The following is a 21,602-nucleotide window of genomic DNA, read 5'->3' on the forward strand; positions in this document are numbered from 1 at the left end:
AGAACCCCTACCCATTTGCTGACCCTTAGGACTAGGCTTTGCTAATAAAGGTGATATGGGTCAAAAAAATAAAGGCTCTTCTGTAGGTAGACTCCGATAGCTCCAATAGCAGTGTACAAACACAGAGCCTTCTGCCTAACATGGAAATAAGTCATTTGGAAAATTAATTGAACTGTGGTGGTTTGTTCTTCTATGACTTCTCTTGTAAGTTTGAAAATCCATCTCCCGACAAGATTCTGTTAGGCCTGAGCAGAGCCTTATCCCACACCAAAACGCTCTTCTCTGATGAGTCCAGGCATCTCAAAAGGATGAACTGCCATGGCGTTTCCATGGGGGTCATGGGCTGCTAAGGACGAGACAAAGCCAGGGCAGCATATGTGGCTTATGTGGAGACAAGGATCCAAATGGAGCCAATTCAGCCTAAGTAGAGGGACATCAGGTCAACTCAGGAAAAGGGAAGGAAATTTACATATATTATCCAACTGCTGTGTGCCAGACTGCGCGGTTAATAATCACGGCCTTATTGAATCATCACGTAAGCCTGCGGAGATAGGGGGTATTCCCCCCATTTTACAGATAAGGAAATAGATCCAGTGAGGTGAATTGGCCTGCCCCCAGGTTACACCACCAGTAGAACACAAGACTGCTTGATTCAATGCCTGTGTCGTTTCCACGATCCCCTCTTACAAATGACTGTGGACAGACAAAGGGAAAGGCAGGGCTATAAGACAAGCTAACTAAAGTAACTCCAAAAATAGTTGTTACAGACCAAACGTGAAGTTTCATTTAGATCTCCAAGTTCCCAAATCAATTTGTAGCGAGGCTTCTCATATTGTTCCTGAGTTGCAAAAAAGCAGTCTTCCATAGTGACAACCTGGAGAAAAGGGTGGAAAAGAATGTTTGGTATGATTAACAGCAAGACCTCCACAGTCCCCTGCTCCCCCTTACCACCCCATCTTTATCAGAAGATACACATTAAAAGTGATGACACAACCGGAGAGTTAACAGGACGGAAAATCTAAATCTAATTATCGGCTTCCGTTCTTATGTGTACCATCCTCCTCTCTCCTTACTCTTTCTTATTCCATCTTTCTGTTCTTTTAAGATTGGGCCCATTTTCCTGTCCCAATGGAGATGTTTCCCAGAAGGAAGTAGAAGGCTCAAGCCAGGAGAAGACACAGGACTGATTCAAGGCTGTGGGGTAAGATCAGCCCAAAATGGTTGATGCCAATCCATTTCTGCTCACCTTTACTTGATGATGTGGATTGGTTTAAACAGCTGTTGAGTCTTTCGGGGGATGTGGTTGTAGAGAAACCGGAAGGTCTAGAAGAGCCCACCTAAGACAATATGACAGCATTTGCCCTTTGATAGTCTCACCAAATATTCAGTTAGCCGAATCCTCTGCTGAGCACTGAGCTAATAGGTACAGTGGGATTCAACTGTGTGGAGACTCAGACCCTGTCCTCAAAAGATCTAGAATTCTATAGAAGAGATATCATGTGCATATGTCACTTAAAAGTAAGAATGCCATTAGAAAAACAAAAAAATTAGTATTCCTTAAAAAGGAAGGAAATTCTAGAGCGCCTAGGTGGTTCAGTCAATTGAGTGTCCAATTCTTGATTTTAGCTCAGGTCTTGATCTTAGGGACATGAGTTCAAGCCCTGCGTTGGGCTCCATGCTGGGTGTGGGGCCTATTTAAAAAAAAAAGAAAAGGAAGAAAGTTCTCATATATGTAATAACTTGAGGATATTATTCTAAGTGAAATAAGCCAATTACAAAAAGATAAATACTGTCTGATTTCACTTATATGAGGTACCTAAAGTAGTCATGTTCATCAAGACAGAAAGTAGAATCGTGGTTGCCAGTAGAATGGGGAGGTGTTGTTTAATGGGTACAGAATTTCGGTTTTGCAAGATGAGAAAGTTCTGGAAAAAAAGAAGTTCTGAAGATTGGTTGCACAACAATGTGAATACACTTAACGCTGTTGAACTGGACACTTAAAAATGTTTAAGATGGTCAAATTTATGTGTATTTTACCATGACTAGAGACAAAAAAAAATGTTTTAATGGAGAAAAATTGCTAGTGACCTGCAGAAGATGAAGCAATTATGTATGTAACTAGAGATACGAAAGATGTGTTCATGGAAGAGGGGGCATTTGAACCGAGCCCCCTTTAGAATAGAGGGGCTAGAGATGGACAGGAAAAAGGTCATTCCAGGTGAACAAAGCAGCAGGAGCAAAGGCCCATCTTTAAAAAGAAAAAGAAAATCCAGAAATTTCTCTCTTCCATTGCATCAACCCTTAACAGACATTTTCCCGGTGATCAAACTGCTGCAGCCCGCATCTGTGACTCTCTCCTGTGACATCTCAGCAAGGCCTGGCTCTCCCGCCTTCTCCCTCCCTTCATCTCTTCCCCTCTTTCTGTGCATGCCTCTTCCTGTCTCTTGTTCTCACTCTCTCTCTGGTGTCCTTTGAACCTTCTAAAATGAAATCCTTGACAAAGGTTTGCTTTCAGCCCAGAAGTAACCTTCCTTGAGGTCTCTTTAGCAACAGAAAATACCCAGAGACTCTCACACCTTTATTAACAGACCTTGTTTTGTTGTTCTTTTTCCTCCTTGGATACCAGAAGCTTAAGAAGAAATTACCTCATCTCCTACAACAGGCAGGTCTCAACTGTAAGAACAGTCTTTCTGACAGACACTTCCATTGCCAATTCTCCCTGATTAACAGCAGTTTTACAGAACAGCACTCTGACAGAGAGGGAAAGGAAGAGATGCAGATTTATACTTAATTCGTGAACAGAGTCAAGAGGAGGATGGGTTCTGCCAAGAATTTCTTCATCTTCAGAAGGCTTATTAAAGCCAGAGCTTACCATTCCTCATGTTCCTCATGGAGATTTAAGGCAAGAATCCTTTTGGATGAGACTGGTAACCAAGCGCAGGGAAGGCATCGAAGGCTCCAGGAAGACAGCCTCCCAGGCCAGGCTGTGGGCGCTCCTGCACTGGCTGGAGGATTCAGGGTGGGCAGGCGGGCAGAAGGTTCACTCGATCAGGAAGGAGGCCTGGTGCTCACTCTTCCGGGTCCCCAGAGTGCAGACTCATGTAGTGGGAATGCCAGAAACGTGCCTGGTAGAGCGAATCAAGTTGACCTGCTTTGCTCTTGCCCAGTGTGATTTGGAGAGTCTGACCCATCTCCAGTTGGAAAATTGCTTGTTTTCAGTTTTCTGTCTTTTCCTCTGGTCTTTCATGTTCAGTTGTTACCTTTGGTTCTGAGTGAGGAGGATACGTGCCTTTTTTGGGGGTGAATCCAGCCCTGGGCTTGGACACAGCACGAGGAGAATCATCACAGGCCCTGACTCCTCTCCTCAGTGGCTCCACGCTGGAGAATTCCACGTGGCCATTTTTCTCAGCCTTTCGGCTCAGTCTAGACAGCTTTCAAGTCATCAAATGCTGGAACGAAGGCAGAGATCAGTGCGAACATTTACTTTGTTGGGATTGATCACTTTGGAGTTGTGGGGGTGGAGAATCCCATTTAGGGACTGTGGTCTTTCTTTGGTGTCTATTCAATTCCATGAAAAATGATTACAACAAAATCATGGAATCTCAGTACTGGGAGGCATCTTAGGTATTATCTCAGCCAAGCCCTGCATGATGCAAGAATCCTCCAGAAGCATCCCAGCCAGTTATTGCTGGCTCAGGCAGACATTTTCCTTGATGGAGAGTGAACTCCTTTTAGGAGTGAATTCCCTGTTAGCAAACTCTTCCTTAGACTAAATGAAAACTAGAATCTGCATATTAAATAGCTTCTACCCACAGACACTGATGCCAGGCATATATGTCTGTTGACTGACTGCCTGACAGGCTGGCTGACTGAATCAGTGATTGAGCAGAGGAGATTGGCACAAGAAGGAGAACAGGGCAGGAGAGTATGCGGTTGCAATGGTGACTAGTAGTGGGACAAGTAGGAAGGGAGGAGCAAAGCACATTCTTCTCTCTCTAAGGGTTTTTCTTCTCTTCGGTGGGGAATAGAGAAGAAGGCCTGATTGTCCCAGCAAATGTTTTCATTCCCTCGCATCCGCTAAACAAACCAACAAAACCCCCAGCCATCTAATTTATAAGTAAACCACATTTCTCATTTGTGAAATGAATTAAATTACTTTTGATTAGTGAAAAGTGACTAGAGCTAAGTATTGCCTATTTTCCTAAGTTACTTTGTCATGACGTCTTTCCTTCTCTGTCTCTCTCCGCCTGCCTGTCTGTCTGTGTCACACACACACACACACACACACACACACACACCCACCCACACCCACCCAGAGCTTACAAATCATGTCCTCCTGGCCTCCTCAGAGCAAGCTAGCTAGACAGAGCAGCTAACAGTGAGTGACCTTTGCTTTAGCTCTCTCCCCCTCCCCTCTGCCTCTCCCTCCTCAAACAGCTGCCCACCTGCCGGTGATGAGGACTCCAGGCCCTCGGCACTCCCCCACTCCCTCACACCCCTCCACAGCTCCTCATCTGGCCGGGTTGCTCTGCTAGGGCTAGAGCGGGAGCCTCCTCCCTGCAGCAGACAGGCGGCGAACACACATTGCATGGTTCCCGCTGCCGTGTGGGCGGCTGGGGAGAATTCTCAGGGTGCAGGCTGCAGGTGCTCCCCTGAATCTCAAAAGGAAGGTGGTTCACACAGGCTCGCACGGCCTCACATGGTGCTCCTGGATCTGGGCTCCAATAATCCAACATTTCCGCAGCCCCCCCCCCCCCACCTCGGGCGCCCCAGCGTCCTCTTCTCCCTGTAAACCAGAGAGGGGGCCCGGCCAAGATGTCTGCTGCCTGCCTTCTCCCTGCAGGAGCCCATCCTCCGACACAGTCCCTTCTGGACGGCTCGGGAACGCAGGGAGCATGGCAGCAAAGGCTGTAGTGGCTGGTACTGTAGCTGCCACTTGCGTTCTGGATCCTTTCTAGATGGGTCATCTCCTCTACGGCAGGCCCCTCGTCACCCAGTATCTGGATGCCTTGGCCACCAGAGCCAAGCGAGGTGGATCGTAGGGAACTGCACACTGTTCTCCGGCAGCAAGAACGGCCAATCCGGATGATACGGGGCGGATCCTCCCAGTGTTTGGTAACTGAGCTACAAAAAGACCCTTGGCTTTTTGCCTTTCATTTTGCAGATAACTGTAGCTAGAACTCATCAAAAATCTTCAACATAGTCTCTGTGCCCTAGTCCTTAGACACAGACTTAGTGTGGAATGGACCCTAGATGCGAACCAAGGTTATGGAGTTCCTACTAGGCATGGACCTTCTGCTGGCAGGTTTACTGCCATTCGTCAAATTCAGAACGTCTTTTTCAACCCTATGAACTGAAATTGGTCATTCCATCAGCACTCTGTTAGACCAAATATTCTAGGACAGTTGTCCTGTAGCTCTGCTCTGCAGTTGGCGGGCATCTCCTGCCAGTCTCTCCGCTCAGACTGGGAGCGCCACGAGGGCAGGTCACAGAGCGCCCAGCGCAGACTCGGGGCTTAACAAGGGCATGCGCCGTGGAGTTGCCATCTTTGCTTTCCCTTGCACTGGACCAAGAAATAGCCAGGTATCCTCACAAAGGGAGCCTGGCCTCCATGCAAATGACCCCTGTGTATGGACGGGTTTTATTCAAGAATCCGGTGAGACACAGACGGAAGAGTTAGGATGTGCTGCAGGTGCCCTGCCAGAACCGTACCAACAACGTGGAGGGGCCCAAGCCCGTCTTACAGCACTGTCCTCCTGTGCATGACCTTAGCTTAATGACAGGAAGCCACACGCTTCCTTCGGCCTGAGACGCCTGGAGCAGCATCTCTCCTCCCATTAAGTGTTATCAGGGTGGCAGCTAAACCTCTCGAATTTTGCTGGATAATTTCCATTTTAGGTATTCTGTCCCATTGTTCCTCTCCATGCATGTGTATGTGTCAGACTGTGCTATATCCGGTTCAGAAAGCAGAGTTTGGAATTCCACTCTCCAAGAATCATTCTCCTGGTGGTTCATAAATGCCCTCGGCTCGTTTGGGTTCCTCCTAAAGTGGAGACATGGAGACAAAAGTTCAATTGCAAATAGTGTGTTTGGGAGGTGCCGAGAAAACCAGAGGAAATGGGGAGAGAGATAAGAAAGGGAAGGCAGGTAACAAAAGGTCGGTGACCTAGCCAGCTACTAAGGTGGGTGACGGGGCTTAACCCTGTCAGGGAAACTCTGGGGCTCCCTGTCAAACAGTGTTCAGAGATAGGTCACCTGGAGAGGGCGGGGGCCGGGGTATTCTCCACCAGTGCTCATCAGTCATTGGTTGCAGGATGCTCCCTGCCCCCCTCCCCTGGGGGCCACTCTCAACCTGCCAGTCAGTTAGCAGAAGGTGCTTCAGTGGTGAGGGGAAGTCCCTAGGCAGCAAGACGCCAGTGCTGGCAGGTGGCAGCTGGAGTGGTGTGCGTGGGCTGCATGGAGCCAAGAGATGTGTTGGGGCAGCAGTCGAGTACTCGACACCTTTCCTCTGGGAGACGTGACCGTAATTCCCCTGTAAGGGGCTGTGGCTTGTAATGACAGAGAGCAAAGCCCTTTAGGAACAGGACTCAGGATATAAATCAGTGGCTAGAGAGACTGAAGATACAGATACTGAAAAATGTCGTGGGTGTGCCGAATGCCAACTCTCCGTGCCTCCCGATCCTGCATGGTCAGGTCTGGTTAGTCCTCCAGAGACAGGAGGCAAAGTGTGCAGGGCTGTTTCTACCAGGTAGGCGGGTGAGCCTGACCCCCAGTCAGAGGCCTGTGGTCTGTCTGGCAGCGTTTCCTTGGGACTTTAGCAGGAAGAATAAGGAAGGATGTTGAGTTGGGGACTAACACCAAATACCCACAGCAGGGCAGCCCTTTGCATTCATTATCTTATTCCGACTCACAGCAAACCCTCACGATCAGCACGTGACCCTGAGGTGGCCACTGAGGGTAGCACCTGCTCAGAATGGCATCCTCTTCTGGCCAATGTTAACTTAGACTGGTTCAGACCACAAAGTAGAGCGAGGGCTGCCAGTCATGGTCCTCCGTCAACCTGGCCACAGAGACTGCGCAAGCTACTGTTCACCCTGGTTCTCTGGATAAGTATACTAAGGCTCAGAAAGGTGAGGTAACATGCCTGAGGTAACACACCTCCTCAGGGCTGGGGCTAGGAGACCCCCTGTCATGTCTGTCTGGCTCTGAAGACAGGGCTCTGGGTCTCCGGGTCAGTTGCAGTGACAGCGGGCTGGGCTAGTGCCAGTTATGAGCTGCAGCTGGCTTTGACTTGCGAGAGACCATCATTAGTATTCAGGAATTTTGCAAGCCAGTTAACATCATGTTTTTAGCTTGGGAGCATTTACACCACAGAGATTGGCAAAGGATACAAAATCAGGGCTTCCTCCCACCTGTTAAACATTAAACACATACATCTTAGAAGTTCATTTCTTCTCCAGGCCCAAAAAGGACATTCTCAGTATCACTCTGGGAGCGAGTACTTGTCCAGCATCCACCAGATGTCTGAGCCTGGTAAGAGATGCCTCAGAAAGGCATGGGCACATGGTTGGGCCTTCCTTGGCCTAGAATCAGGGGCAAGAACAAAGGCCCTTCTGCTTTTTTTTTTTTTAAGATTTTATTTATTTATTCGACAGAGATAGAGACAGCCAGCGAGAGAGGGAACACAAGCAGGGGGAATGGGAGAGGAAGAAGCAGGCTCATAGCAGAGGAGCCTGATGTGGGGCTCAATCCCATAACGCCGGGATCACGCCCTGAGCTGAAGGCAGACGCTTAACCGCTGTGCCACCCAGGCGCCCCTGGCCCTTCTGCTTTTGATCTTACCCAACTCAGCTCAGCTTGAGACTCACAGTGAGTGTACCCTGCCTGACTTGGCAATGAAGCAATCCTTGCCTCCAGGACTTTCTCACCCAGGAAGGGGGGAAGAGTTTTAGGGGAGCTCAAGTGCTGTCACCCCCAACTTGCTTGTGGAGTGTCCCATGGAAAAAGAAGGAGGAAAATCTCTTCATATGGGATGGATGGGGAACCAGGGTGTCATGGCCATGAGCATGCCTTCCTCTGGCTTGTCCTCATCCCTCCTGGGCTGAGGTCATCACAGCCCTTATTTCTAAGATCAGATCTTCTCGTGTCATATTTGGCTGTGATCATTGAAAACAGAAGTCAATGACACATTTTGAAGGAACAGGGATATTACTGTCCTGAACGCAACATCCAAAACCAGATATTCTACCCCGTGTGTGTGGTCATTTGTTTGAGTTTTGTTTGTTGTTTTTCCCAGACTTGGGAGAGTCCTCTGGAAAAGCAAAGGTGAGGGACCTCTGTGGGCTTCAACGAGAAACCAGGCAAAAAAAGTCAGAGGGGCACAGAGGTTTCTGGAGCCAAAGAGGAAACCGGGGCAGATGGGGTAATTACTCCAGTCCGCAAGGGTCCTTGCAGAAGGAACAATTTCCAAAGCTAACAACATTTCCCTAAATGCTTGCCTGACAGCTTGGCCAAAATCCAGCTCAAAAATGCATTTGAAAATTTTGGGGCAACAACTTAGATAATTTTATTCAGAACTGGAAATAAGTGACCTTGGGCTAAAACTTCTCCAACCCAACAGAACGATTCAAGTGCACGTGTCAGGGCTGATATTTAATCTGCTACCAGCACCCAAGACAGCGGAACAATCCCTCCTTTCAAACTTCCTCAGGCTCCTCCCCTCAGAGAACCTTCCAGGGATAAGAAATCTGGACTTAAAAATGCTAGTCATTCTTGCTTATTATCTCCCAGTAAAGTGCTTCAAGAGCCCGAGTCCCGTCTCCTGCCGTCTGCCCTAGCAGCTGTGGATCACACAGATCACATCGATGTAGCAGGGACCGTGTAAGCGCCTCACGTTAAAATCTAAAATTAAATGGCCAGGCACCACTCTGCCTTTTGACTCAGCTCAAAGAACAGAAGCCCGATGATTTCTTTAATTCCCAGGTGCACTCAGGCTGCAAGCACCTCTGGGGGAATACGCTTCCCCAGGTGTTAGGACTCAGAGATATGAAAACCCCTTGAAATGATGGCACATGGTGGCTCTTGGTCACCTCGGAGCCATGGCCCCCCAACTCTGGGAGGACAGCCTCGAAAGGTGCTTTCCCCGTATCTGTCCATATCTCTGACGCTTGTGCGCAATGTGTCCTCACGACACATGCTAGGGTGATAAACCATCTACTCTCAGGGACATGTTCAATATCTGTTACATTTTCAACTTCTTTGGGTCAAAGTTTTCAGAGGTGTTGTTTGACTTGCTCACATTTATGAATGCAACGTTTGCACCTTCCAAGCTGACTTACCACCCCCTGCAACATTTCCATCACATTTCTTAAGGGACATTATTGAAAACCTTCGGACTTTTGAGGTCTTTTAACCAAGATAATTTTTTATAAAAAATTTTCTGTTCCTCATGGCCAACTTGAATAAGTAACACCATATTTTTCACCTTAAATTTTTAGCCTGTATACAATACATATATATTTTGCTATTAATGTATGTTCCTGCCTAATTTAAACCTTTAAAAACTCAAGTCAATTGCTTATTAGCATGTATAATGTGTTCTGGCTATGGACAGGATAGGGAATTAAAGAAAATATAAGTTCTCTTATTTGGGCTCAAGGAATCTAAAATCTTGTTGAGGGAATAATACAAAATAGTGTAAATACAGTGCTAGGTACATGGACAGTAGCAGACATGGACCATGAGCCCAAGAACTAGTTTATAACCCCGACATCTCCAGGAAAACAGGATTCCCACCACAAGCCTGGCCCAACATAGAGGATGGATGACAGCCAGAAACTTAACTAGTGACTATTGCATAAACAGAACTGGAATGACCTCTAGAAAGACAAAGTGAAAAACCTTCTACAAAGAACCTTGTGGAAAACATGAACTGATCCTTTTACCAGATCCTACTTTGAGAATCTCTGGCCCCTGCATTTTCACAAGATGGAGAAAGTCTCATGTGGCTCACAGAAAAAGCAGAGGCTTCTCTTACCTTGTGGCTATCCTGTTCCATGGCAATAAGGCTTTGAATGTCTCTCACCTATGACAAAGGGGTTACCAAAGCTTGCTTAAGCCACAAGAAGGTATCAGGGGCACCTGGGTGGCTCAGTCGGTTAAGCAGTTAAGCGTCTGCCTTCAGCTCAGGTCATGATCCCAGGGTCCTGGGATGGAGCTCCTGCTCAGTGGGGAGTCTGCTTCTCCCTGTCCCTCTGCCCCTCCTCCCACTCATGCACGCTCTCTTTCTCTCTCTCACTTGCTCTCTCTCTAATAAATAAAATATTTTAAAAAGATTTTAAAAAAAGGAAGGTATCAGCACCCCCCATTCTCATCCCAGTACTGTAGCAGTCCACATCTGGGAGTTGACAGGCACATTATCAGGGAGAAAGGAAAGAGCAAGTTGTGTCCCCAGTTCTACCTTAGAGGTCATCCTCCTATAAGATCTCAGCATCTCTAGATGCGTGGCACCAGCCAGAGCCCTGGAGATGGACAGATGGTTCTATGCTAGCTTTACTTGTCCTTTTGGCAGCAAGAAGGGAAATAAGCAAAACAGTTTATGGTAAAAGAGAGAACACGTTTATCATCCTGCTTAATATATGATAACACTGAGAGTATCTGATGTTGTAAAAAAGGGGAAAATTATTCAAAATCATTATGACTCCCTATCCCATCTTCTATGTGAGGAGTCCACAGTAAGTCCCCCATTTCCATCTGAAATCAATCCCAGCTCACGGATTTATGCATCATCTTATCTATTCAAGGTTCTAGTAACTCTATAAACTGCAGCGACTTTGGCCAAATTGCTTGACCTCTCTGGTGTTGTGTTCTCATCCTGAAAATGAAGCTCTGATCTCTAGATCCCCTACTAGTTCTTAAAATCTGAAATTCTGTGGCTATGTTGCACAGAGATAGGCTCGCCCTCAAAGAAGCACTCTTTATTGAGGAAATCATTTCTGTAGGTATTAATCTTCCGCATCCTAAGAAATGCACCATGCTACAAACAGTAGGCTGGGATGGAATACTTTCCCAGGAAACCTAAAGAGCTTTCCAGAATGGCCAAGGTGCTCCACTCACACCGGCCTTTTCAGTGACACTTGACCCAGAAAGAACCACACCATCTGCAGGGATGAGTATCTCTAAAAAAGGAGGGCCGTGATGGAAACCATAGGACTTTTTGATGGAGCTGGAGGGAATTTCAAGAAACAAAGGCTGGAATGACAAGCCGACAGTAGCCCACCATGCCATCGGCCCATGATTTTTGCAATGATTGGGTCTCTGGACACCAATTGTTCCCCAAACCTAGGCTTGCCCCAGCCCTCAAAGACTTGAAAGATGAGGCTGGGAGGAAAAGCTGAGTGAGGGGAGGGTGAGATGCATGAGTGCGGAGTGACAAGTCACTTCGACACCCAAGCCCTGAATGAGGTGTTGTTTGTGCAACCGGTAACCAGGGCTTCTCCCGTGTGTCATGTACAGTACGGGCTTCCCCCACCCTGCCCGCTGGGCCTGCAGGGTGTGTCAGATATGTTGAAACAACTCTGGGCTCCAGAAGATGGCTCACCACCAACGGCCTACTGTACCCAGACGCTGCCCTGGCCTAAGGCACCTCCGAGTTCTGCTGTGTCAGGGACCCAGGGCTGTGGTCTTTTTTTTTTGTCTTCCAAACGAGAGGTGACAAGCAGCCCAAGAAGGGACGGTGTGGCCTGGCACTGGGGAGAGCTGGGTGGCATGTAGCTTTGGCCTGCATCCCTGAGGGATGAGAGTGGAAGATGCTAGCAGCTCTGGGAGCTCTGGCTTAGTGACCTGGCGTCCCGGGTGCTTGAGTGACTCGCTCCATGGACATTTCCTAGCCCAGAAAGCAAGGAGAACCACCTCCATTCAACAGGAGAAACGGGCACTGCTCACCTTGGGTGTAGAGATTCTATCCTGTTCCATGCAGGAGAGGACAGTGGCCTCTAGGGGATCACACACATACTCATAGGCACACGCGTGGATGCCCACGAGGGCCTATCCCGCCAGCAAGTCTCCTGCTGTGCCTGAGGACCCCCCGGCTTTCCAGCATCCTGGGGAACCCCCCTCTGCTTTCTGCCACGGGCAACAATGGCTGGAACCGGTTGAACCAAGGGTCTCGGTTTGGCATTAAAGTCGCTGCAGTCGCTGCTGGTACTCACGTAGGGGTCTTCAGCCTCTGCCAGGACAGTCGGAGCACAAAACCCACCCCGAGATCCAAATTCCTGGGGGGTCTCTGAGCACAAGTGCCTGGTAACTCCATACCACCCCAGATGTTCCTGAACAGGAATGGACTTCATGCATGTCCTGAGGCTAAAGTCACCCCTGCAGGGAAAGGCAGGCTGGGTGGGGCACCCTTTGAAGGAGGCTCCCCAAAGAGCACCTGCTCTGAGAAATGGTATGGATGACTCACCACATGGCACTCTTCCCTCCAACTCAGCCCAGACTCGGTGCCCTGCCGGCAGGGGCTTGGAGCAGTCATGGAGGGTGGCTCTTGGTGAGTCATAAACCAAGAGGCTGACCATTCACACTCCTGCGGAACCCAAGACTTACTCAGAAAAAGGCAGGCGGAACTAATTTCTAGTCACTCTCCCTCCTTCTGGCCTTGCTTTGCCCATGGTGATGATGGCACGTGCCATGAGACGTGCTAATATGCTTTTTCACTGCTTCCAAACTGTTCTTGGAAGTTTCTGGGCCATGTTAAGTGAAAAAACTTAACTTGAGAAGGCTCCACAGTTTATCATTGTAGGTGATCAAATTATATAGCCAATCATCTAAATCTTCACATTCAATATGGTAGCTATTGGCTACACATGACAAATTAAATAAAATGAATTAAAATTTAGAATTCAGCCCCCCAGCTACACCAGCCACTCTTCAAGCGCTCAGTAGCTACATGTGAGTACAATCATGGACAGCCCCACTCTATACTCCATCATCATAGAATTTCTATTGGACAGAGCTGAACTAAATACGTAGCAAGTGTTAGAAGTCCACTTTACCACTCATTCATTTGTTTATTCAACAAGTATTTATGGAGGGTCAGCCATGTGTTAGCAACTGTGGGGGGCGGGGGGACAGAGATGAGAAACAGGTGTTCCCTGCACCCCAGGAGTTTGTAACTGGTTGGGCGTATATACGTGTAATCCAAGCGACAGAACTTTTCCATCTGGGGAGTGACACTAGCCCAACAGGAGTGAACAGAACTCTTACAAAAGGCCAGCTCTTGGGAAGAAGAGCAGAGGAGTAAGCCGACCTGGTTGGACTTGAGCTTTAAATACTTCCTCGACATGGGCCGCAGATGCATGTGCAGTCCGTTAGCTTAGACCTGAGCGACAGGTGTCGCAGTCACAGAGCCACAAAGCCAAGAAAAGGGAAGCTGAGACCCAAATCCCTCCCAGGAGAACTTCTTTTTTTTTTTTTTTTTTTTTAAAAGATTTTATTTATTTATTCGACAGAGATAGAGACAGCCAGCGAGAGAGGGAACACAAGCAGGGGGAGTGGAAGAGGAAGAAGCAGGCTCATAGCAGAGGAGCCTGATGTGGGGCTTGATCCCATAACGCTGGGATCACGCCCTGAGCCAAAGGCAGACGCTTAACTGCTGTGCCACCCAGGTGCCCCATCCCAGGAGAACTTCTGACCGGGCCTTCTAAAGAGGCCAATCTTGTGAACACAGCTGGTCAAAGACAGGGCCATTTTCTCAGGCAGTCACGTCCCAACCAAAGGGCTCATGCAGGTTAATTTTGCCGTTCACCTCCTGGAATTCTTGAACACTGTGCTTCCCCCCACACTTCTGAGAAAGTGATGAGCAACCAGCTGGCTCTTTCTCCAGCACAGCTGTTCCTTGTTTGAAGGATTTTCACTGAGTGATTTTTAAATGTTTTTACAAGGTGTTCAAATTGGGCAACCACATTTGATATGCATGAAGTACCGAGTCTGGACAAGCAATCACAAAGCACCAAGAGTGACCCGTTCTCAAGAACTTCTCAGCAAGGTCATCTTCAGAAGGGAATGCCCGAGGAAGAAGACCATCGGAATAAAGGGCAGACCCTGCTTTATTAAGTAGAAATACTATCTGAAAATGACCAGTTGAGTGGGAAAGAAGCATATGGGAAAGTGTAAAAACCTGAAGCAGAGCCCCCAGAAGGACAAGGGAGTATTTTCAACCTCGAGGGAGTTCTAATAACTTACAGCTAGATGATGTGGTTCAGCTGCCCTCTAAAGACATCTCTGAATTTGTTTGGGGGGTGTATTTCTTAATACTGAGTGCTCCCTGAAGATGGTATGAATCATTAGAGCAGGTGCTGGATTCTCCTGGCAGCCAGGCTATACAAGTATTCTGAAAGAAAGACTATGGAAACAGGAAACTAATATCTTTTTACTGTGATATTTTGAATAGGATACATATTCACATGATTCAAGATTCAAAAAATGTAGAAAGGTTCCCAGTGAAAAGTCTCCTCCTCATACCTATCCCCTCTCTGCCTGGTTCCCAAACCTGTCTCACCTCTACTCGGGCAATCATTTTGTACCTCACCCAAGTTCCTTTTGGCTTTTACAAGAGAAGAAAAACATATAGTCTCATTTCTCCTCCCCCTTGTTATACACAAAATGCGCCAACTCTGTGCACTGGTCTACCTTTTTCTTATTTATCTTATAACTGTCTTGGATATCTTGGAGCCCTTCCCTGTCATGAGCATGTCTCATTATCCTTCACTGTTGCATGATATTCCATTGTCTGGAGTCTACCATCATCATCTGCGGAATGGTACCCTATTCATGGGCACGTAGCTGCTTCCTACATCTCACCATTATAACAATGCCATAATTAATAACCCTGAATACACATTATTTCACATGTGTGCAGTATATCTCTATAGTCAAATCCCAGAAGTGGAGGTCAAGGTATAAGCAGTTGCAGTTTGGGTAAATATTGTCAAATTGCCTTCCACTGAGTTGTTCTCCTTAACCCTTCTACCAGCGGTGGTTGATACTGCTAACAAAATGTGTGTTATCAAAGTCTGGGACTTTAGCCTACATAATGCATGAAAATGGGTTCTAAGTAGAGAATTAATTTGCATTTCTCTTACTATGAGTGAGGTCAAGCATCTTTTATGTGTTAAAGGGCCATTTATATTTCCTTTTCTGTGAACTGTCTAATATCTTTTGCACCTTCTTCTCAGGAGTTATTGGCTATTTTTAAAAGTCAGTTTATTAATTTTTTAAATCAACTTTCTTATCAATCTCAAGTCCTTTATCAAGGACACTAGCCCTTTGTCTGTAATATGAGGAACAGTGAATATAAACACAGAGCTAATCAATAACTCTCTTGTTCAAAGATAGATGTTTTGATGATTTCCCATAAAATTCATGACAAGGCAAAGCCTTCCATCCCCACTCCCCATGCTATCCCCTACCCAACTTACCCTGCCAGCTCAGGTCACACCAGGTGTCTAGCTCTCCCTCTTTCACTTGGTTTTCTTCCTTGGGGCCTTTGTACTGGCTTTTTCCTCTTCCTGGAATGAAAGTTCCCCTTTGTCCTCCTGGTAAATTCCTTTTAACCTTCTCAAGGCCTGTGGCACCTTCTCATTAGAAAGAGCAAGTGGGGACAGAGAAGAGTGACAACTTGAAACTGTGGGACTCTTCCCCCAAATCCTAGTGAACTGAGGGGACACGCAGACTGGGCAAGCAACTACAAAGCAGTGCAAGCCAGGAAGTGGGGGTGAGTGGGACACCCTGTGGGAGGCAGAGCAGTGTGAGGCCCAGGGGAGGCTGTGCTGAGTGAGGACGCTTCTGTAAAACATGAAGTATGGAGAGTGGACCTAGTGAGGCATGAGGGCCTGATGGGGCATGAGGCCTAGGCATACATGTTCAGGGGACTGTGCTCCCAGAAGAGACCAAAGGACAGAGGACAGAGAACTAGAAAGGACATAGAATATGAATCCTGGTGATGTAAAGTGGGGGCTACAGCATCTTTCAGAGGGTGACAAGAAGAGCACTTTCATTCAACTGGAAACCCAGGGACAGTGACCTCAAAGTGCCTGCTTTCCTGAGAACCTACAGAGAAGAAAGAGTGAGTGATCTCTCAGCCCTTAGCAAGGAAAGGAAGGAAAGATTTTTTAAAAGTCTGAATTTAGAGCAGCCAGAGATGGAGGGAGAAGTGGGGAAGACTCGGAAGAGACCCATGAAATGCTTCAACCCCAAACCATGCAGTGGAAATCACACCCGACTGTGTACCCAGATTCACCGCCCTGTGGGAGGAGAGCTCTTTCCGATTGGCCTCCTGGAGGTGCTCTGCTCCAGAGTGGAGAAGTTGGGTGATTGGTGGGTGCCACCAGGAAAGGAAGGGATCAGATGATAAAACCAGGCCAATCTCCCTAGCGAATCTCCCAGGTGGTACCAGTAGGAAGCCAGGAAAAGTCACTGGAAGAACTCAGAGGCCCCTTTTGGCTGTGGGGCTGCCCTAGGAACAACAGATCAGCACAGCCCACACTGAGGCTCCCCCAGACACTCTGTGTCTTGTATTCATTCAATACAGGTGTCATGGACACCTACCATGTATCAGGCACTTTGCTAGGAATTGTAGTGGTCAGTAAATCACCAGCCTGCCCCGGTCACTGTAGTCCAGCCAGACAGATGGACACATACACCAGCCATGGTCATGAGTGCTCTGATGGAAGTGAGCACTGGGGTTTGAGGCAGTGCAGACAGGGGGCCCTGGCCCAGGTTTGGGGTGTCTAGAAGGCTTCCTTGCAAAAATGACTCCTAAGCCAACTGGGATCCCTCAGAAAATGGCCTCCCTGTGAGGGCCCCCGAGAGCATCTGTCCTGGGATGGGGCAGAGAGCTCTCCTGTGGTTCAGAAGGGGCCTCAAGGTGACATGCTGGGCTGCCAGGTAAAGGAGGAGACTTCAGGGAATCAAACTGAGAGATGAATGCTTTCTTCCTTCTGATCGTTCTGACCCAGACAGTCAAATTCCTACACAACTTATACCTCAGAATTAACATCTATGCAAATTCTAAGCCAAGAACAGAAGCTGTACCTGGTAGAACCCATTCTCCCTCTTTCATGGCTGACTTTTGTCTGAGCTCTTAGCTGAGGTCAGCATTTCCTAACACCACCACCTTCTGCACCAAATTCTTCCTCCTCACCCCTCCTTTAAGGATCTCCGATTTTCCAAGCAGTCTGAATCAATATTGATGTGGTCTGGACACAGTGAGGCTGCTTTGACCTGCGTGAGGACTGGAATTCACTGGAGCCTGGCCCTCAGAGCTTTCTCTTGGTTGCTGGTCCCCAAAGTTGCCCCGCCCCCAGGGGGTCCCAGGAGCCCTGCAGGGGAAAGGTGAACCTCTTCATTCAGAGTCCTGGCTTCCACTGGGCACTAGCACAGACCTGCCAACCCCTATGGAGCAGGGGAAAGAGGTCTGCTGCATACTTGAGCTAATTCTTATTTAAATCCCTGAGAGTCGGTCTTCATTTTTTATTGTGACCAGTTAGCCAACGCAAGAAGTCAACAAACCCTCAGTGGGGCCAGCGCGTGCAACGGGAAAGTGGATATGAATTGGAACTGCTCTTTTTCCCATTGCAACAGAATTCCCAAGGGCTGCCTATTTTCTTTCATCAGAGGAAGCAATGAGATGGTGGGACCTATGTGGCTCGTTCTCTATCTGACAAGTGCACATGTCCATCAGGATGCTAAGTAAGGAAAACACCGTTAGACTTGCTGCCAGGACCTTCAGAAATGAAGGCCTAGCAGACATCTGTATTGATTGGCCTCCAGCACAGAGGGTCTGGGGTAATACTAAGCTGACTGCTTTGTTGTTGTCTTATCTTCTCAACCTTGCTACAAAAAGAGTGCTGCTGTCATGACTGCATCCCAACAGAACCTGCTACGTCACCTAGCTGCAGGTCATCATCAAGCAACTGGGCCTCCAAGAAGGACAGGAGGCTTTTTGCCATAGAAATGCCTGTTTCTCCAACATCTTAGAGAAGTAATACAGTAGTGTCAAGAGTATAGGTCAGAGTTGGTAAATATAGCATAGGTAAATTTCTCTCTCCTTCCTTCTATCCCTCTCTCATGCAGACATCAGAACTAATCAATCATAAAATTTTTTCCTTCTGAAAATACGTACCATTCTGTATCTGCTGATACAGACCCTTGGGCAGCAAAAAAAGTGAAGACAGGAGCATTGATCTCCTTCCCTAGGAAGGTTAAGTTTTACACTTAACAAAGTCTAAAAGGGTCCTTCACTGACACCTTATGATTAGGACTACAAATGAATTCATTTTTTTTTTCTCATGCGGAAAAAGGCTCTGAGCTACTAGTTTATTGGGAGAATCACGGCAGGCAAGGGCAGAGATAGACCCAGGAGGCACTTGCCTGTCCCAGGAAGAGCCTACAAGACTGCACTGAGCAATGTAGGAGACAGGAATGCAAAATGACCCCATCTCTGGGGGGCTAAAGTCAATCCCCATCTCCCCCAGCAGCTGGGAGTCCAAAGGACCAAGGCTGCAGCCTGGAGGAAGACACAGAGCACTGGCTGCTCAGGCTTGAAGTCTCTTTGGTGATTCCTCGTACCCAGAAATGATGGAGAAGAAAATAATCCCCACTATCCCATTCTTACATTGCTTCATTCATTCATTTCTTTATTCACTGAGTCACCAATATTTTCCATGGCTCTATCTTTGGCCAGGTAGTAGGACTACAATATGGGGGTATTAGCACAGATTCCTGCTTCTGAATTTTCTAACTGTCCCCAACCATCCCCCACTCAGTTCTCAGGAATGCACTGCTTTGGGTATGGAATAACAGCAGAAAGACAGACAACACTGTTGAGATTGAAAAGCAAGGCCAGACTTTCCATCTGCTAGAGCCTAGGATCCCAAAAACCAAGGTCCTAGCAGGGACTTTTTGGGGTGATGGGTCAGTTCTATATCTTGGTTGTGGGGTAAGTACATGATTGTATGCTTTGTCAAAACATGAAGAAGTGGACCCTAAAAATACTTAATTTTGCTTTATGTAAATTATTACCTTAATATACAAAAAATACAAAAGAATAAGTACAATATAATACTATTTATGTAAACTTTTAAACATATATAATAGAATATACTTAAAATTTTTTTTAAATTTATTTGAGAGAGAGAGAGAAAGAGCACAGGCAGGGAGAGGGGCAGAGGGAGAGGGAGAAGGAGAAGCAGAGTCCCCACTGAGCAGGGAGCTCAACTTGGGGCTTGATCCCAGGACCCCAAGATCATGACCTGAGCCAAAAGCAGATGCTTAACTGACTGAGCCACACAGGTGCCCCTAGAATATACTTTTTAATTCATAAACAAGTTATGACAAAACAGACATTTCTGAGGGACTGATGAACACCAGCTCCAGCTTAGTCTTTACTTGCAGAAGCAGGGGACAGTGGAGGTATTGAGCTCTATCTATAGTGATTGATTTATTTTATTTTTAAAAAGAGAAGGATCTGAAGCAAATATGGCAAAATGTTAACATCAGTTTAATCTTGGTAGTGGGTACAAAGGTATTTTATTATTTTCTGATTTTCTATATATTTATCTGGGAGACAGAGAGGCAAGCATACCATGAGGAGAGGATGCCTTTAGTGCAAAGGGGTAAGAAGTGATACAGAAGCTCCTGGTACAGAAAACCATTTTGTGAGACTTCCTGGCACCCCTCTCTCCGGCCTCACCTCTGGGATATGTATTAGTTATTATTGCTGTGTAACAAATTAACTTACATAATGGCTTAAGATAATCAACAGTTATTATCTCACAGAGTTGGTGAGGGTTAGGGATTTGAGATGGTTTCCCTGGGAGGTGTGGCTCAGGGTCACTTAGAAGGTTGAAGTCAGGGATACCTGGGTTGGCTCAGTCAGTTAAACATCTGCCTTTTGCTCAGGTCATGATTTCAGGGTCCTGGGATTGAGTCCCCTGTCGGGCTCCTTGCTCAGCAGGGAGCCTGCTTTTCCCTCTGCCTGCCACTCCCCCTGCTTGTGTTCTCTCTCTCTGTCAAATAAATAAATAAAATCTTAAAAAAAAAGAAGAAAGAAGGAAGAAGAAGAGAAGAGGAGAAGAAGAAGAGAAGAAGAAGAAGAAGAAGAAGAAGAAGAAGAAGAAGAAGAAGAAGAAGAAGAGAAAGAAAAGAAAAGAAAAGAAAAGAAAAGAAAAAGAAAGAAGAAGAAGGAAGAAGAAGGAGAAGGAGAAGGAGAAGGAGAAGGAGAAGAAAGAAGAAAGAAGAAAGAAGAAAGAGGTTGCCATCAGAACACCATGAGGGCTGCAGTCACTTGGAGGCTTGACTGGGGTGGGAGGCTCCACTGCCCCGTGGCTCACTCAGGAGACTATCAACTGCTGGTTGTTGGCAGGAGGCCTTAGTTCCTTACCACGTAATCCTCTCCACAGGGTACTTGAGTGTCCTCACAGCATGGTGGCCAGCTTCCCCCAGAGTAAATGATCTGAGAGAAAGAGCAAGGAAGAAACTGTATCCTGATCATAAAAAGTGACTTACTAAGCTCAGCCCACATTCTAAGGGGTAGGGGGAAGAATTAAGCTCCACCTTCAAGGGGGGGGTAGTATCAAATAATTTATGGGCTTAGTTTAAAACCACCAAAGAGCATGAAAGAAGCCAGATTTCCTGAACCGCTCCACTGTCCTGATCCCCAAAATGTGATGGATTATCTTGGATCCAGTGATAATAGCATGAGGAGGCCCACTTGACAAGACTGGAATTGGGATTCAGACACAGATGGGAAAGATTAGGAGTCAAAATGTAAGAGTGTAGTCAAAACTGTCTCTCCTGAGATGGGGCTTCCAGGGAACCAGCATGAGGTGGGAAGTAGAAGCCAGGTGTAAGCATTGTTAGTCAAGGTCTGAACTGTCTCTTTACACAGGATGATAGGATCGAGGAGGGATGGGGCAGGGACCAAGAGATGGGAGGCATCAGGACCAGGCCCCAGGCCCCAGGCCCAGGGCTAGACTGCCCAGTGGGCCCCCTAAACATGAGCTTAGAGATGCAGTCCAGCAGGCACTTCCTACAAAACTAAAAAAGGTTCAGCTTCAGTGAACAAAACTGCAATTGAAATATCCCAAGTAAAGTTGTTATAATTTCAACACTTGTATAAGTTTGTATTTTATGAGTCAGTATTGTTTTTATTTTAAATTTTATTTTGAATTACATAATGGGGATGGGGGGTTGAGAATTTCTAATGCAGAATTTGCTGATTGGTGTATCACAGCTCCCACCAGAGCTGTGCAGCTAGAGAACCTGGTATAAGGGGTACGTGTATGGGGGCTGAGATCCAGCCTGTAATCTGTCTACCAAGCCTGGCGTCCTGGCTCAGGGATGAGCCAGCCTGTAGGAAAGGACACATTTTTGTTATTTCTAGTTTCTACTAGCTGCTGGCTCTGCTAGTAGGTTACAGACCCACTGGATTACAGATGCCTTTGTCTCTTGGGGAAGGAGGCCAGGCAGGCTAAGACAGTACCCTGGACTACCCAGGCCAGATCCCTCCCACTGGGAGCAGCCTGCCCAGTGTCCAAATCAAGAAG

The 21,602-nt window shown here is 47.1% G+C and overlaps 1 long non-coding RNA gene across 2 annotated transcripts in view; it reads left to right on the forward strand.

The window, feature by feature from the left end:
* LOC123797673 (uncharacterized) overlaps positions 1-21,602 on the forward strand; it is a 74,861-nt gene that overhangs the window by 40,374 nt on the left and 12,885 nt on the right. For both annotated transcript variants that reach the window (XR_006781018.2, XR_015725638.1), the window contains exon 2: positions 1,106-1,201. This is a non-coding gene — a long non-coding RNA (uncharacterized LOC123797673). The remainder of the gene's footprint in view (positions 1-1,105; positions 1,202-21,602) is intronic.

This window comes from Ursus americanus, chromosome 9, assembly GCF_024610735.1.
Source record: "Ursus americanus isolate L20-20 chromosome 9, mUrsAme1.1.p, whole genome shotgun sequence".
NCBI lineage: Eukaryota > Metazoa > Chordata > Mammalia > Carnivora > Ursidae > Ursus > Ursus americanus.